The sequence below is a fragment of the Perca flavescens genome, chromosome 14, assembly GCF_004354835.1.
Source record: "Perca flavescens isolate YP-PL-M2 chromosome 14, PFLA_1.0, whole genome shotgun sequence".
NCBI classification, from domain to species: domain Eukaryota; kingdom Metazoa; phylum Chordata; class Actinopteri; order Perciformes; family Percidae; genus Perca; species Perca flavescens.
Genome location: NC_041344.1, coordinates 34,825,091 through 34,831,259, shown reverse-complemented (window position 1 = coordinate 34,831,259; position 6,169 = coordinate 34,825,091).

Sequence of the window (6,169 nt, the reverse complement as noted above, 5' to 3'; positions counted from 1 at the left end):
TTGAGCCAGGGTGCAATTAAAACTGTTGAACCACATTAATATTTTTTTAATATCGCCCAATGCTGGTTTAGGATACAGACCATCGTAACGAATACCTGTTTTTGGAATACAACCTTTTTTGAGCATTTACATTTAATTTAGGGCTATAATCAGCAGGCACTACATTATCACTAATAATGGGGGTTGTTCAAACCTAAACAGACCTCTTTTTGTTCAGAGATTAGGCCCTCATCAGACATAATTTGGTACACAGGTGTTATTTACCCATTTTAATGAAATGTATACCCTTCTAAAGACCTTCGAGAATCGATGAGGGGTCAAGTGTAAATAGCCAGATCGCGGGGCAAAGGCTAGTTTCACCCGGGTGTAAATAGACACTCCGTGGTTGAAAACACATTATAGCATTTACCTAAACAGAAGATACACATTTTTTTTGTATTAATGTTTCTTTCTAGAACCACACACATAATTTATGTCGGCCTGGAAATAGTCATGCAGAAAATAAGGGACATGTATGTTTTCAACTGTGCATTACAGGTGCTCCAAAATGATCTCACCAACAAGTAACCTGGATTTTTACTGAGTAGTCTATTATACACTTAATATCAACAAGAATTAATTGTATGGCTGGATTTCTGACCGTTTTTATTCTGGTTTAGCAATGTGAGAGACTTAAAATGGCTTACTGACCATATAAAAAGGCTGGGACTGATGTGATTCCACTGCCAACTACTCAAGACTCACACTAACAAATCACAGACAGTTGAATATTTTAAATGAATGAATGAAACAATGAATGAATGTTATTACAATAATAATCATAATAATAATAGTAATAGTAATGGGGAGAAAGAGACACAAAGACAAGCAACCACAACATTAACAATAACTAATATCTATAGTAATGTGAATATGACTAACAAGTTATGGCAGATAATATACCAGAGTGATATGAATAGTAGAAACAATGGCAATTAAGATGATATAAATATGAATAATAATAGTTATTATGGTGGTGAATATGATCAAAAGACAGAAGTATTAGCCATAGAAGCTGCAAGAAATATGAGTGATAGTGTTTTTATGGTTGTGAATGTTATAAAATCCCGTAGCCCTGTATGGCGTATGGGAATGCTGTCGGTGTTACTTTCACTCTTGGCATTTACAGAATCTCGACCTAACAACATGAACACCTATATCCCTGCAATAAAAGTTATGTTTATGAAGGGTATAATGATGCATTTTTGTTGATTGAACTCTGGTTATTCATTCTAATGGTGTTTTTTTGATTAGATTGTAAAGTTGATGAGTGATTGGGATTTAGAAAAATTGTAATGGTACGAAATAAAAACACCTTTCAAATGATGGTCTTGATGGTCTGGGTGTTTTGATGTAGAGCCAGATACAAATAAAAATATTTTCAGTTAATAAAGTAGCTTTTTAAGCATTGTGCAGCTTCAGCAGTATTCACCATGTGCTTTCTTGTTATAATAGGGTAAATGTGTATAAACCATATATATATATATATATATATATATATATATATATATATAGTCAAAAGAGGAATATAAAATTATGTTAACAGGGCTTCCCACCCCAAGCACCGAGATTAAATCTGGGCATTCTTATCAACCTGTATTTTACCATTTCATCAGGACTAAGAGTATGCCCCCTGCTGGTCATATATTAAATTAAAATGCTCAAAGAGTAAAGTTCATGTTTTACAAATACAGATATTCATTATAGTATTGAGTGAGTACCATTGCAGTAACTATTTCCCTAAAAAAATGTTAATGTTTTTAATGATATTAAAATAAAGTTTGATGGTGTTAAAGCTAGAATGCCCACTATAGTGGAGCAAAATGAGGCAATTTTATCCTGATAAAAATAATTTATAATTTAATAACTAATGTTAATAATAACTAATAAAGTTATAAAACTGCAACCCAAATGTTTTATTTTTATAAGCACAGTAAAGGAAGAAAATCTCAAAGAAATAAGAGGTTCCTTGTCATGTTAAATAGTGTGTGGAAACCCACCCAGGCTTACAGAAATGGTTTAACCCAACTGCTCAGGAGCCAATGGGAACTTATGACTCTCACACGTTCAAACTGGGCAAAGTGGCCAAAGGGCTCAAAATCACGTGAAATTAACGCGTCATTAACACGTCGTTAATGCGTCATTAACGCGTCGTTTACACGTTGTTAACACGTTGTTAACACGTCATAAACACGTCAACAATGCGTGAAAAGGTTGTCGCGTTGACGACGTGTTGTTAACGCGTTGTTAACGCGTTGACAACGTGTTAACAGCGCGTTAACAACGTGTTGACAACGTGTTAGAATTCACGTATTTTTGACCTCGTTGGCGTTCCATAGCCACAAAGTGTGGTGCTGTGCTGCGTCTCGCCATGTTTACCTCTACTTCTTGTTTACTTCAGGTATACTGCGCGCAGGTTTTCTGCATTGACATATATATATAACTATATTATTATAGTATATAATTATTATTATAACTATTTTTTCTGGCGCAAAGAAGAAGTTCCTCTACTCAAAAGACCAAGATTCCTTGCGAATAGAACATGCACAGAACACAAATCAATGTTCCTTTTGATGGGGATATGCCGATATGCATTTACATGACCAAAATGTTGGGTTATAAAAGGGGTAACCCAGGTAGCATATTCAGGTTTTTAAAAACCGGAATATGAGCATATTTGGGTTTTGCCGGTGTTTACATGGCCGTGCGCAACCGGGTTATTGCTAATATTCCAGTTTTGAACGGGTTATTGGCTGCATGTAAACGTAGTGAGTGTTTTAAACTGATTAAGAACAACATATTTAAAAAAACAACTCATACTTAATTGTTTCTCCTATGTTTGGCTTATTACCAATATATTGTAACCTTTGTCTTTCAGATTGAGTTGAATGCAATGCAAATCCTGCAAATTCACCAACCTCAATGAAGCTGTAGGCCTACTGTCTGTATCACAGAAGCAGGCAGAGTTCTATCGGATCACCAACAAGAACCTACTAGACAACTTTAGAGCAGCCATTAATCAGCACACTCCAGGACTGCTTAGACTCTATCGGGCTAGGAGGCCAGCTTTTCCGTCTGAGATGGATCAACTCCTTAAGGGACTAGATAAAGAGGTGATTAATTTAGTAATCTCAGTATTTTGGAAAATGTTGACAGTTGTATTGCAAGAAATTGTGCAATTTTCTTTTTTTTTTTTTACTGCAAGATATATAAAGCTAAAATAATAAATACAAAGTTTCCAATTTAAGGTGTTTCTCATAGTATCAAACATTAGAATTAACCCATTATACACTACCTAACGTACAGAAAAAGTAGCGACTAGGTGCTGAACAAAGTGGCACGTAGCAGTTAAAAAGCATGATATATTGTAAGTTTTGTCTTTTTTGTAAGTCTCCTATAGATGTACTTTGCTGTTAATATTCTTTATTTAAGCTGCAATATTGAGAAATTTGGTTAGGTGCTCTTTAGTGCCATCTAAAAGCGCGAAAATTGCAACTGCACTGAAACGTATAGTTGTGAAACGGATAAGAAACTCAGTCAGAAATCTGTCATCAAATCCATGTTTACTCATTAATTAATCTAGATACCTAATTTTGGAAACTTAAATTAACATTTTTTGTTAATTAGACTCTTTATATAGCCGATATATAATAAAGCTTCTACTATAACGTATTCAAACTAAACTTATGCTCTTTTGAAGTTATTAACGCAGCTCTCTCCTGTCAGATACACCGCACAGGGAGGTCTTATTTTCTGTCAATTCTAAAGGGACCGTTTTATTACTTATTATAATTTGGTGATTAACAACCAAGTCTCTTCCTGTTCCATGAATTGTATGACAATTTTTTCTCGTTGTCTCTGCAATTTAAGATTTACGTAAGGTTTACGTTGTACTGTCTTCTTTTTCTTTGCCCTCTTTGTTTGTTTATTTCTGGTACCGGCAGCTGTCTGATAGGTCATCAGCATGTCCAATTGCTGAACCCAGATTGTCTCTGTCAGAAAGCTGAACGTTTAGGAAGCAGCAAACGATCCCGTGAGGCAGATAGCCGCAGTAGTGCCGTTTTTTAACTCTCTTACAAAATATAATTAAACTGTACATTTTCATTTTCAAATCTTAGTTGTTTTTTTAACAATTTGAATTTAGAATATTCTTTGACAGCCCTACTAGATACACGCTTATAATCAGGGGAAGAAATAAAAGTAATAATATACTAACAACAGTACAAATACTCCAAAGATTGTAAAATGTCTGTCAGTTTGATTTACTAATCATATATTTGTCTTTCCTGTCTGACATCACAAGGATACTGACCCAGAAGAGGAGCAGACAAAGCCTCATTGTGGGGATACTTACTATGGAGGATGATCAAAGTACGGCTCCGGCAAGTTGCAAATGTAGCTGTGGTTCTAGAAGAAGACCTCGTCTTACAAGACCTCCCTGACCTGCTAACGGCCTTTGCTTTGCTCTTTGGGCTGATGTGCCTCAAACATTCAGTTTCCCAAGGAACTGAGGTACACCTTCGAAACATTTCAGATGGTGTTAACTAATCTAACCTTGCTGTCCTTAATAAGTATTTAAGTAAAAAAATTAGAATATGTTAACGGACATCCACAACTACTACTGTCCAGTAGGGGTGCACGATTCAGAAAATGTCACGATTCAATATCGATTTTCGATTAAAAAACGATTCTCAATTTAAAAAAACAAAACGATTCACAGTATGTAAATGTAGTGACTTTTCTCATGTGATTGCAGTAGACATACAATAAAAAATTTATTAAAAATCTTTTTTCGGTAGAGCTTGAATCGCGAATCAAATGTGAATCGATTTTTTTGCACACCTACTGTCCAGGCAACACTGTTTGTCCAGGCAACACTGTTTATTTAAAGGAATAGTTTAGCATTTTTTAAGTGGGGTTCTATGAGGTACCTATGCATAGTTATGGAGATGGCGATGAGTGCAGTCACTATAAGGAGATGGGGGAGATGTCACTGTAGAAGTCATCCTTGTACTGTGGGGGTGAGTAGAAAAAATGCCTTTTTACCACATAGGAAATGCTTACCTAAAATAATAAATAAATGTCTGTTCAAATGTACACAAAATGTTGTCTCTGCTTTAGTTTGCCGCCAGACAGACATTTATTTTTTCAAATTTTTTTTGTAGTGTAGTTTGGGCCATGTATTTTCGCACCAACTCCCCTGCTCTGATTTGGCGTGTTGAGTGATTCGCTGCAGTCCACCAGCACGAGTTGGCATAGTAATACAGGGCTAAGGGACGTCTCCCCCAAACTCCTTATAGTGAATGCACTAATCACCATCTCCATAAGGGAAAAGACTAACTATGCATAGGTAGCTCATACAACCGCACTTCAAATATTTATAAATATAAAACATTTCTTATATTCAGTTGTTCTTTAAGTAACCTGCACTTTATTAGTTATATATAATACTATACTGTATTATTTACTTGTGTAAGGATTTCATTGTGTGAAATTGTTGATACACCGACAGTATTTTAATACATATAGCATTTGCTGCAACATTTTACAAGTTAGAAAAGTACAACTGTTTGGCCTGATTGGGTCAGTTATGGGTCTCAGCTGCTCTCAGTTGCTTGTTTGAAGCATTTGATACGTTAAACATGTTGAATAAAAAAAAAAGCTTTGAATCAAGAGATTGTATATGATTATTTGTATGTGCAAATTACTTGTATAAGTGGGTATTATGGTTATATTGAAATTGCCCTAACTTGGGTTTTAAAGTTGATACAAAGCACAATCATGAGTTACTGAAACTTGGAAGTTGAGTAGAGATAAGAAAGATTTTAGAGTCATCACAATGTATTGTCATGAGTCACTGCGACTTTGAGTTTAGTTAAGATAAGTAAGGTTTTGAAGTTTTCCCAATTCGGAATTATAAGCTACTGCATTTTTGAGTTAGGTTGAGATAAGTAAGGATTTAAAGTTCCCTTAATTCATTGTTGTGAGTTACCGCAACTTGGAGTTAAGTTACGGAAATTTAAAGTTGAAAGTTGGACCAACTCAAAAGCAAAACTTAAAAAGTTAAGTTTTTTTCCCTAACTTAAAATGTTGCCCTAAAATTGTAAGTTGTGTCAACTTTTTATTTTTT